This window comes from Sinocyclocheilus grahami, unplaced genomic scaffold, assembly GCF_001515645.1.
Source record: "Sinocyclocheilus grahami isolate Dianchi unplaced genomic scaffold, SAMN03320097.WGS_v1.1 scaffold126.1, whole genome shotgun sequence".
NCBI lineage: Eukaryota > Metazoa > Chordata > Actinopteri > Cypriniformes > Cyprinidae > Sinocyclocheilus > Sinocyclocheilus grahami.
The window spans coordinates 2,672,209-2,685,158 of NW_015505305.1; the positions used below are offsets into that span (position 1 = coordinate 2,672,209).

At 35.6% G+C, this 12,950-nt stretch overlaps 1 pseudogene; it reads right to left on the minus strand.

Annotated features, from left to right (window-relative positions):
- Positions 1–12,950, minus strand: part of LOC107590247 (fibronectin type III domain-containing protein 3B-like) — a 64,108-nt pseudogene that overhangs the window by 27,276 nt on the left and 23,882 nt on the right.

The window sequence follows — 12,950 nt, forward strand, 5'->3', positions numbered from 1 at the left end:
GGGTCGTGTGTTCTGTTGTGTAGCTACTGCGGATGCAGGTTTACCTAACAGCACCCGTGCAGGACTCTGCTTTAAACTGCTTTGCGTCTCTCCGTCAGATAACCTCACGTGCATGATGCGCCATTTACGGGGGCTTATTTAAAATGAAAACTCATTCTCTGCCAGCAGGAGGCGCTTTTAGAGTGATACAACTGGTAATGTATATCGAAATATCGGAAATGTGTTTAAAAATCATATCACCGTTATTGAAAAAAATTATATCGCGATACATATTGATATCGAATTATTGTCCAGCCCTAATTACTGGTTATAATTTAATTTAAAAAAATTATTTAAATGTGTGTTTTTTGTAAGAGACAGACAAATAAACAAACCTGGTGCCAATATCATTTAGTGCTGCCACTCGAAACGTGTACCCGACAGCAGGGAACAACCTCATTACTTTGCAGTGTCGCTGGTGTCCAACATAATATTCACGGAAAATGCTGTTTTTCTTCCCCTAAAAAAGAAACGAGGATAAAACGATGCAGTCAGGAATGACAAATAGGATGACAAGAACAACATAAACATCTTCTAACAAGCAAAAAAGGACATCGGCATTTGCAGGGATGCAATAATACAGTTAGCCCACGGTTCTGTTCTGTTCAGTTTTGATGGCTTGGCACATCAGTGTGTTTTTTGTGAATTGCGATTTAAAATTTGATTTTTAAAACAAATTAACAAAAAAAAATAAAAATCCTGTACACTGAAGTAAAACATCATTATTATGCGTTATGGGTTTCGATACTCAACCCTACTCATTTGTGAGTCGCTTTGGTTAAAAGTGTGTACTAAATGAATAAATGCAAATGTGAAACACTACTCTTACCTGACATGATAGTCTGTGGCTGGTCTCAGGTCAGTGAGGGTGTACTGGAGCTCTTCACCACTGAAACAGAGACAGACTAAGAATGAATGTCTGTTTGTGGGAGTAGATGGGTGAAGTGATTCTTTAAAACCTCCTCCAGCTTTCCAATCAATTCATAATAGCCTATAAGCTTTGCTTCAGGAACCAAAAAAAGGCAAAGCTGCAGACTTACATGAGGATTATTTCCTAACCGCATGGGGAAGAACGTTATGTAAATGATTGAAAACAAAGAGCTTTAGTGACTCAGAACACATTAATGAATACAATTATTTGTAAAGACAGAAGCCCTTACCTATACACAACCTTGTATTTCCCATCTCGGCCCTTGTCCTTGAGCTGGAGCTCGTAACTACAGTAAGGGACCCGTCCAGATGATCCCGATACAGAAACAGACGTCCAAGATACAAGCGCGGAGCGGGACTGTACATTAGACACCTGAAGGGCCAAAATAATGACAGATTCACATTTTATTTCACAATATAACTGCTTGAAATTTCACCTCAAAATCTAAAAGTAAATAAAGTTATGAAAACAAAAAACATATTTAAATTATTATTTTACATAATTTAAAAAAATAATAATATTCTTTTTGTGTTTTTTTGCAACATTATTTTCATGATTTTTTTTTTTATATTTCACTTTTTTACATTTTTGCAGGATTTCCATTACTGCAATACAATAGATTTAAAAAAAAATATTGCTGAACATTTCTGAACATTTCTGAATATGCATAAAAAGGCTGTACAACAAGATTGAAAGTCTGAAACAGTTTTCAGAGAAGAGCCTGGTAGAAGATTAAAAGTCCAAAATAAAGTGAAACGACTGAAAGGCAGGCCCATTAGAATTGCAATTTCGAATTATTTATGATGTCTGGTACATCAATAAATCTAGGCAGCTGTAAATAGTACTTTGTTTGGGTGCCAAGGCTATGGCAGACTCGTGTTGAGTGATTGAAGCATCAGACAGAGCACCCTGCAGCTGACATCCTCCACAGCTGCTCGAAGCAGAGAGCGACTGCTCGTTCACAAAACAATAACATCTGTGTCTGAAGAGGCTTCAGCCACGGCAAACCAGACTATTGATCCGATACTTGCAGTTTTCCATTCAAACAAAGCAATTTTGTATTAGTAAAGAATGAAAGCAAGCACTATAGGGAGTATCTTCACAAACATCTGAGCATCAACTGCATCAGTAAAACGTTAAAGAAGACATATTATTCCCCTTTTTTTACAATATGTAATATAAGTCTCTGGTGTCCCCAGAATGTGTCAGCTCAAAGTTTCAGCTCAAAATACTCCACAGATCATTTATTATATCATTTTGAAAATGCCCATTTTGAGTGGAAGCAGAAACACGCCGTTTTTCGTGCCTGTCTCTTTAAATGCAAATGAGCTGCTGCTGCTCCCACCCCCTTTTCCAGAATAGAGCTGCGCCATTACAGCTTGTACCTGCTAAAAAACATCTGTTTTGGTTCTGATTATAATGTTTATCGCGCTGAAATCATGTGTTTTAAACCGTTTTAGTTTAAAATTCTTATATACTGTTTTCTGAGTGCACACGGACAGAAAGCGGCTGTCACAGCATATGAGTACTAAACTAAGTTCTCGTTCACACACAAGTTTACGTTAAAACACACGAGTTACAAAAACAGTCAGTTATGTCTGTGAAGGTAAACAGCTGGGAAATAAATCACATGTTTATTTTACACCTGTGTGGCAGCAGCAATATACAGTAGCCTAAATAAATCAATAAATCCACTCCTTTCTTGTCTCCTCTGAGGCTGGGACTCTAAATAGTGTTCTGTGCTCGTCTGTGCAGCCAAAGACAGAACAGTTAGCATGTTTTGCTCAAACTTTCGCCATGACTTTAGAACTGGTACACCGTTGTTGCTTGCGAAATCAAAATGACGGTGCCGTGGGTGAAAGCGTGCAGATAAAGGTGCGGTAATATTATAACGAGATCCCTTTGCCACGTCACTAGGGGAGCGAAATCAGACGCGCTCGTTTTTTCAGACGCTTGCAGATAAAAGGCTTCCCAAAACAAAGTTACTGGGTTAATCTTTTTCACGTTTCCTTGGTTGGTAGATGCACCGGGGACCTGATTATAGCACTTAAAACCTGGAAAAGTCAGATTTTCATGATATGTCACCTTTAAAGGAACTGCTCATGATGAACGACACCGAAAAATGCTTCATTTATGAAACTGTAATGCCACAGCACCAATCAGGGAAGCAGAAACAGCTTCATGTGTAGAATAACGCATGAATAACGCATTCTGTTATTAGTTAATAACAGAAAAAAAAAAAGCTGGTAGACTTATCTTGATAACACACACAAAAAAGAGCCACTTAAATGGTAAATACATTAAATATATAATATAATCTCAAAAATATAATATAATATAATATATAATTCTCTCAAAAAAAGATTTTCTATAAAACAAATCCAACTTGACAACATGCCTCAACCATTCTCCATGAAAAACATTACTTACATTTGGAGTCTCCGAGACCTCAAATATAAAACATTTTCTTTTTAACATTACATTCTCTGCTGTACTGTAGTAGCACACTCCTGTCAGTTGTTTACTTCAGTTTGCTTTATTGTATTTTCTACGGTGCGTACAGGGGTCAAATTGACCTTGAACAAAAACAACATTACTATACTGAAGAAACAGTGTGTGCCTACTTTGTGACAGAACAGAGGGTTAAAACTTTAATAGTGTATTTGCTGGGATCTGATCAAGTCAGAGGATCATGAAAAATAAAGCCAATTTCGACTATTCTCTTTACACAGAAGAGGGGTCTTCGGGACCCCAAATACAAAGGGTTAAAATATATGAATGAAACTGCACTGTACAACATTAACCCAAGTGGCATCTACAAACCAATGATGTCAGACCTTATATCAGATGTAACAGCACTTTTGATCTCCTGTAGATTAATATCACATTTTAAACCTTGAATGAATATGTAACATGCGTTCCCACTCACAGAAAGAGTGGAAGATTATGAAACTGGTAGCAGAGATGAGAAAAACATATTGATGTGACCAATCAATGGATCACTGAACCATCAAGTCATTCATTAACAGCTGCTGCCCCCTAGTGAACAGAAATGGAAATGCTTCATTCTGACCATCTCTAAACAATTACAATCCTGATGTTTCAGGTGTCCATATGCGGTTCCTAAGTGCAGAGTGGGTTTAACCCATTATTATAAGGTTTCATGGTTGTTCTGGATGGTTGCCAAGTCATCTATGATAGCGTGACCATACGTTCGCTTTTTCCCAGACACGTCCTCTACACTACACTACATTATATGCATGTGTATTTTCATTGCTTTCACCGTTCTCTGTAGATCCCAACTTCTCGCATGCCAAGATTGGTCGATTATGTATAATACCTTCAAGCTATTGGACAAACTACTTTTCAGTCATTACCTTCCTCAAGTATGAAAACAATAGGAAAACAAAGCCAAATCCTGGATATTTTAGGCAATTTAGAAATCCCAGCCAGGACATGTCCAGAAAAAAGGACGCGTTGTTTCATGATAATCTGATCCCTACATATGACTCAAGTCACGTTTATATGATTTCCCCAAACAATTTTATCATTTTATCAATGGAAAAATCACACATCTGCTTAGAAAGGAAAGAATAACTCTCCTCAACAAGCAACGTGATTTGAGGTGTCAGTCAAACTATATGCAATGTGCGATGCATAAAAGTTTAATTTTTAGCATTTGGGGTTTGTTTATATCCCTAAAATAGTCATGTAATGCTTTCCAAACAATAGAATATTTAGAGTGGAGCAATAACTGGCAACAGTGTGAAATGACAACATTGACGGTTTTTGATTTTCTGAACTGTCTGCAGGAAAGGAGATTTGTGAGACGACATGATTTAAAATCCCTCACCTGCGGCTTGTCCATTCCTGATGGCACAGCCTGAACTCGTCTCGTGTCCACATCGTGATCTGCACAGAAAACAGATTAAATGTAGCCATCCGTCTCCTATCAGTCATAAATCAGAGAGTGTGTGTGTCTGTAACATCCTCATGCTCGCTTGCAAATAAAAAAATACAAGGAACATAAATTCAGTATCACGAGACAGAGACACCGATCTGAGGCAATAGAGACATCTTGATGGATGGGGCTATCAGATTGGGCCTGAGCCGGGTCGGAAAGTGTCCGTCGGGGAGTGAGGTTCATAGGTCTGGCTCCTGCAATGAGTCATCACTGCGATGAAGTCATGGCAACATGACCCCACACTGACCTCTATGGTTTTCCCCCAACAAGATGTTGCTGAGATTTAGAGATGGGGATGTTTTCAGTGGATTCTTTATTTTATTAGAGGATGGGGGAAAAGGAGTGGAAAAATGAGAGATTTCACTCCATGTATGGACTAAACACAGGTCAAAGTGGTCTTGAATTACTCATTGGATTCAAAGGAGTCACGACAGTGTTGGAAAACAATTTTAAGGAGTAAAGTGGTTACAAACTACATTTCAGTAGAAAACTGATAATTGTCACTAATTTTTGTAATATAGTAATGCACGTTTACCAATGGAAGCCTGTTAAAATAAATAAATAAAAAGGCAATTGAGAATATTTCTGCTAACTTTTTTCTCATAATTTCAACCATTTCAAAATTCTATTTAAAAAAAAAATTATGTTATTTCTTCTCATTTGTAATGATATTTTCTTAATATGTATTAAAATATTTTTGCTAAATGATACTCCTGCTAACAGCAACAAATTATGCAGTTGTCTTGTTTCATTGGTGGCATTTAATGTAAAAAAATAAAATTTAATTTAGAAAGCAAATAATTTATTTAGCAAGGATGCATTAAATTGATCAGAAGTGACAGTAAACATCTATAACGCTAGAAAATATTGACATTTTTATTTCAAAAAGTCTATTCTTTTGAATTTTCGATTAATTAAAGAATCATGATTTTTTTTTTGCTGTTTTCAACGTTGATAATTGTTCTTAAGCACCAAATGATCCGAAAGTGCATGATTGTCCAAAATATCATGAAAAATCTAAAATCAGTACAACTGTTTTCAACATTGACATTAATAATAAGCATTTCTAAAGCAGCATTGTAGAATTATTCCTGAAGGATCATGTGACACTGAAAACTGGAGTAATGATGCTGAAAATTCAGCTTTGCCATCACAGGATTAAATTACATTTAAAATATATTAAAATAGAAAACAGTTATTTTAACTGTAAAAATATTTCACAATATTACTGTTTTTACTGTATTTTTTAATCAATTAAATGCAGCCTTGGTGAGCATAAGAGACTTCTTTCAAAAACCATTAAAAAAATCTAAATTTTTGATCTGTAGTATAACTAGCTTAGTAACTTTTCAAAAGGATAGCTTAACTGTACTTTAACTAGTTTAAATTATGAGTAGCTTGACAAGCCACAGCAAAGTGCTGAACAGCGCTGGAGACTGAAGACCAAATCTAAACGTCTGACGTCATGCATTTCATCCAGATCTAAGCATCTTCTCAGACATTCTCCACAGGAACAGCTCGTCTTCTCGTCTCTTGATTTCATTTGCCTTGCCTTTTCCCTGTGCATTTTAACACGGACCAGCCTTGTGCTGAGATCTGGGTCTCATTATGCACTGTGGTTTTGCCACAGACAGATTACAGACACACACTCTCTCTCAGACACAGAGGCATGGGAACCAAAGGTTCACAAGAACAAAGACCAGGGTAAGATAAGCCATTAAAGAACAAAGCGGAACACAGCGAGACAGAGCGAGCGGTTTTCAAAGGAATGATGAAAGAAAAGGAAATTATGATACAGAGAATTATGGAATCTACTGCATCTCATGCAACATGTGTTCCACATTCATCCACCATCTGATCCCAGAACAGCTACCTCCCTTATTAGAATCCTTGACTATGTGGAATTCTTCAAGCTTACTGTATATTATATGTTGTTGTAATGTTGTAATCAAGAACTGATTCTTCCTTACAGCTAAATAAATGCTGAGCAACACAAAATAAAACAATAAAAGACATACAAACATGTAGCATGACCAGCATAGTACGATTCGTGTACAAATGACTCCTTAAACGGATTCTTTTTTTTAATCAGTCAAAAAAGGTTAAAGACTAAACATTAATTGTTATAGCATCTTTATCTATTAAAACAAGTTAAAGATAAACATTTAGAGTTTTGTTGTAATAAATGACACTGAATAAAAATAAGAAACATTTCAATGTTTTGTCAAAATATTACATAAAAAATAAAAATAAAAAAAAAAGATGCATTTTTTTTAAATGATGCATTAATGTAAATTACTCTTATGGGCAATCAATGCAATGTTAAGCAAGTCACGTCCAGTTATCATCTTGGAAATAAATGGTTATTTTTATTAATTATTATTAATTAATTAAGTTATGACCTTTCAGTTTGATCAAATAAGCCAAGAAAGAAATTTTAAAAATAAGGAAAAAAATAAATAAAAATTATAAACGGAAACGGGTGGTAAAGTTGATAGCATTGCAGTGTGGGACACAGCATTTAGAAAACGAAGTAGGCCATCATGAGGATGTTCTGTGTATACAGAAACTCTGCATATGGTAAAATAATTCTAATATTCTGATTTGGTGGTGAAGTAAGTAACATTCTTATTATTATCTTAATATTTTTGAGGAAACTGTGATATTTTTTTCAGGATTCATTGATGAATCACTGATGAGTTCAAAAGAACAGCATTTAATAGAAATGGAAATCTTACTGACCCCAGACGTTTGAACTGTCCTTCACAAACCATACACTACAGCAGCAGTAATAGTACTGTTAGCATGCTAAACACAGCCTATTTCATTCAAGCGACTGACTGCATTGCACCAGTAGTGGGCACTCTTCTACACTCACACCTGCTTCCTGCACTATCTACTCTTTATCCAGTGTGTATGTGTGTCACAACAAGATTAAGTGCTGACACTGATATAAAAGCTCAAAAACAAAGGCTTAGAGGTAAGGACCCATAAAGCTTCATGGAAATGAGGCTTTAAGGTGAACAGATGTGGACAAGATTGTTGACTCATCTTGTCAGAGTCAGCAGCTCTGCCTGTTTTTATTTGAATCCAGCTGACACTGGAAATATCCTGTTTTTGCTCTCAGCTGTTGCCACATGTACAAAAACACTACAGAGACATAAGAACGAAATCAGCAAGATGTCTCTTAAATGAGATGTGTTTTCAATTCGACTTTTATCTCACCCTGTGGCTCAGTGTCTGAGTGTTTGGGGCTTCCTCTGGCTCTTCGATCTGGCCTCTTGTTGCCAGGGCTTCCTCCTCCTCCTCCAGGGCTGCAGTGGCTCTTGCTGTAGCCGTTAGCTGTGGTGGTGCAGGCCGTGGTGTTTTTGTAGCTGCTGGACAGCGTGCTGGTCACCTGACTTAGAGCTGTACGCTCCACCGGCTGTTTGAGCTTCTTGGGTGGAGGTTTACAGTACTCCTCATGACCCATGAAAGTGGAGACGTTATACAGCGGGATGATCTCTGAGATAAGACAAAGATCATAATTACACTACAGAAAGTAGAAAGTAAATGCATTGCATACACATGAGCACAAAAATGTTAAACAAATCAACATATTTATATAAAACATAATTATTGATATACCTTATTCTGTATATTAAAATTCAGTTTACAATATTCAATATACAATTTATATTCTAGTCCACAAAACTAGAATATATACGTTGTGTATACATAAGCAGAAAAATGTTAAATAAATCAAAACTCTTATATTTTCCATTTAAAATTCTGTGTAGTACAAAAGCCTTAAATGTTATAATATATAAACTGTAATATATTTTTATATTCAGTACACAATTTTTGTCAACAGAACTAATTTTGTGCATTGTGTACACATATGAATTTCAATTTTAGAGCAACAGCAATTCATATATTTTATAGAATTACAATATTTATTTTGTATTTATTATAAAATGTATATTTGTCTACAAAATGTATTTTGTGAAGCAATGTATACAAATATGACCACAATAATGTCAAACAAATCAACTTTCATTTATATAAATAACATTATAAAAATATATTTAAAAATAATAACATTTTACAGTATATTCAACATTCAATTTATATTCTAGTCTACAAGTTATTTTGTTCAGCACTGTATACATAACCACACAACCGTATATATATATATATATATACACATACATACATACTATGTGTGCGTGTATGCATATTTTGTATAACATTCTACAAAAGTAATTTTGTGTTGCATTGTATGCACATGACCACAAAAATCTTATAGTTTCATTAAAATAAAATTTTAGTTTATTAAAGAAAAGCATGTATACATATATGTATATATTTATATAAATACACACACATACATATAATCATATTTATTCTATTTCTTTTTTAGTATAAAATGTATAGTAGTCTACAAATAGGATTTCGATCATTAAAGAATAAGAAAAAAAGTTCTTAAAACCACAAGAAACATTCAGTCAAGCATGTCCCAACTTTTCTCTTGTAATGCATGTTCGAGTTGGTTGTGCTTTCATAGCTTTGTGTGGTATTTCGCTTTCATGTTGTGCTTGGTTAGGACAGTGTTATGATTCAGTATAAAGTGTGTGTGTGTGTGTGTGAAGTGTATGTTTAAATAAGTGAGAAAGACCAGGATCTTTAGTCTACTGTGGACTATGAAGCTTACCTTCCGGGTAGATGGGTGGCAGTCGATGCTGATAGAACTGGTGCGGGGGCATGTCACCGGGGCTGACTGGGGGGTAGTATGACGTATGTGAGGCCGGAATAAAGTGTGGGTGCGTCAGATACGGAGGGTGAATGTGGTGGCTCGGGGACAGAGCCGGAGAGTAACTCGGAGGGTAACATTCAGAATGAGGTGTGACCACAACCCTCCTCACGCCTGTGTTGTCCTCTAGAACCTGAAAATACAAACATCCACAGACGTCAAGTCAAACAATTCCCAACCTCACAGGCTCTCTGATGTCAGCCATCAGTGCCCCACCTGACAAACAACCCAGCCTGTCTCCGGATCTAACGTGCCAGCAGTTACGAGACAACCACAGACATTCAGTGCCACTTTAAACAAAGGGCAGGAATGCAAAAGTAAACAAGTCTTTCTAATGGAACGGCTATCAAGTACATTCCATTGGAGGAATGTATGCATGGAAGATGCTTACAGGAATCACAGATCTGCTCACTGAAAATCAACTCCCTGACCTCAACTTCTAACCCATGCTGATCCAGCTGACTTTAGGATCACCCAGAGTTAGAAGGTGAGGTGAGTGACAACAACAGAAAACCATTCATTACCAAAAATGCTTTTACTGGAGGAAAGAACTGTTTGGATCTGCAGGGAAATCAGTATGTTCTTGTTTCAAGCAGTGAGCTATTAAAACTTATACAGTATGTACCTTCAAGCCACCCTGGGAAGTTCATATTTTCTAGTTCGTAATTGATGTAATGTGTGTTTAAGTGATTGAAGATGAAGTGATTAGTGGTGTTTTCTGGCAAACTTTATAGGAATTCTTCATCAACAGCATGCAAAATTTTGACAGTGTTCAATCAACATTTATAATTACAAAATTATGTCTAATACCAATTAGCTTTCCCACCTTAGACCAGAGGGAAACCATTGTCTGGAGATAAATATTGACATGTGGGGAATACAAGCACAAATTTATGTTTGAGTTTGCGTATTTTGGCATGTGTCAAATGTTCATTTGTGCTCATACATTGAGAAAAAAATGGAACATTACAGTGATTTCGGGAGACTCCTGCATGTCCAATAATTGCTTTTTTGACAAAAACATTTTTTAAATAATTTTATACATTTTATTTCTAACTGTTGATGTGAAATTGTTAATATATTAATTTTAGTAAGTAGTAGTATTTTTTTATTAGGTATTCATTTTACTAATTAATCTCAGAGGTCTACAAACTCAATTTCTGGATTTATTCAATACCATTAAAAATAAGTCTTAAATCTTAATGTCAAGACACTGTGAAACTATACAATGATCCTATACAACTCAAGCATATCCAGACAGGTAATTAATTCATAAATTGTAACAAGGAAAAGGTATGGCACATGAATATTAATTAGGCAATGTGTTTAAATACCGTTTAAAAGTTTGGGGTCATTATGTTTTTTTTTGTTGTTGTTTTTTTTTAAAGTAAATAATACATTTATGGAGTATGGATGTATTCAATTAATCAAAAGTGACAGTAAAGACACTTATAATGTTAAAAATGTTTATATTTCATATAAATGCTGTTCTTTTGAACTTTCCATTCATCAAATAATCCTGAAAAAATTTCACAATATTAGTGTTTTTACTGTATTTTTGGTCAAATCAGGGTGAGCATAGGAGACATCGAACAGCATTTAAAAAATACTCTCACTGACCCACATTTTTGAATGGTATTGTATGTTGATTGTACATTTAGTTTTTTACATTTTGCATAAAGGTAAAGAAAACTGACTATAAAAAAATAATTTAGCCATTTTTGAGGACACATGCTTGTGCAATACAACGACATTTCTCATCATTTTCCGAGGCAACAGAGCAACAATTACATACATGAGCATTATCATCACTTCATTTAGATGCACTTGTGCTAAAAAAGCTTCCATCTTGTTGGAAAGTTAAAAGAGAGAAAGAAACAGGCATGCCACCAAACATGGGCTCGTCCTGCCCTTCACATTCAGGTAGAATGCGCTAATGAACTATATTTACACGAGTGACCTTTGCACCATTATAACCCCCCACCACCCACCAACCCACCATTTTATTACACCCACAACTCAAACCCTTTTTCCTGTCCTCTCCGCAAGAGTTTTTTGACCTTTCTATTGAAATGTCACTGCCGCCGACCTTTAGCAAACGCTGGCCTGACACCGTTTAGTAAGAATGAACAACTTGGAATTTTGTGTATGTTCATCTGTTGTTTGTGTGGTTGCTGCATTCTAGAGTCACACTTTGTAAACATGTTTACAAGAAAGGGATATTGGCCTATGAGGGGTGAAAGCACATCCTCATTGTGCGAGAGACGCATGGCCCTGATCCATTCCTGTCGGTTACCTGGGAGACGTAGCCAGGAGGAACGTGGATTGGTGGAATGGAACCGTTCGGTGACATCATGGGAACTTCAGCGGGCCCTGAGGCAGAAAAAAGAAAAGAGAAGAAAGCCGTCAATCAAACAGTAACACAATGCTGACTCCGCCCCCTCATTCCATCACGTAATGCAAGGCTAAGCAAAGAAAATTCCAGGGGCTACGAGAAAACAGCAGACAAACAGGAATGCATTGGTAATAAGACACGCATATGCTTAAGAGATGGAATAACACAAGCTACTCATTGTATTCCATTCAAGTGATATATACTATATAGCAAATCAACTGCGTAACTGTTTGTATCACATATCGTATCTATATTATAGCCCAGCAACATATTTAAAGGTGGATCATTGTACATCCACCTTTATCCACATACATAAAGTATGCTCATGTAATGCTATATTTACTATATAGCACATTTCAACTGCTTAATTCCTCAGATCGTCACAAAATGTTAACTATATTATCGTACAGCTCTATATACAAAGTTGTATATATATGTGCACTGTAAAAAAGATTGTCATTTTAACTGTAATCATGCTACAGTAAAAACTGTTAATTGGTTAATGCAAGATCCCTATATACAGTGAAAAAGTAATAGATCTAATCTTGCATTTCATTTAATTACAGTGAAAAACTGTAATCTGACATTCCCAGAATTCCCACACATTTGATGGTATTTTGTTTAAATAATTGTGCTCTTACTAGTTTTTGTTATTAGTTATATATATTAGGGTTTTGATAAGGACTGTTAGATTTATCAGTTTAAAGTGTAATATTTTTTTATGTAAATTATAGGATTAAACTAAAATTTACAGGTTGTTTTGTAAATATGTTCACATTTTTGCTGTATTTTTACATACTGTAATTATTCTGGCAACCACAACTGCCAG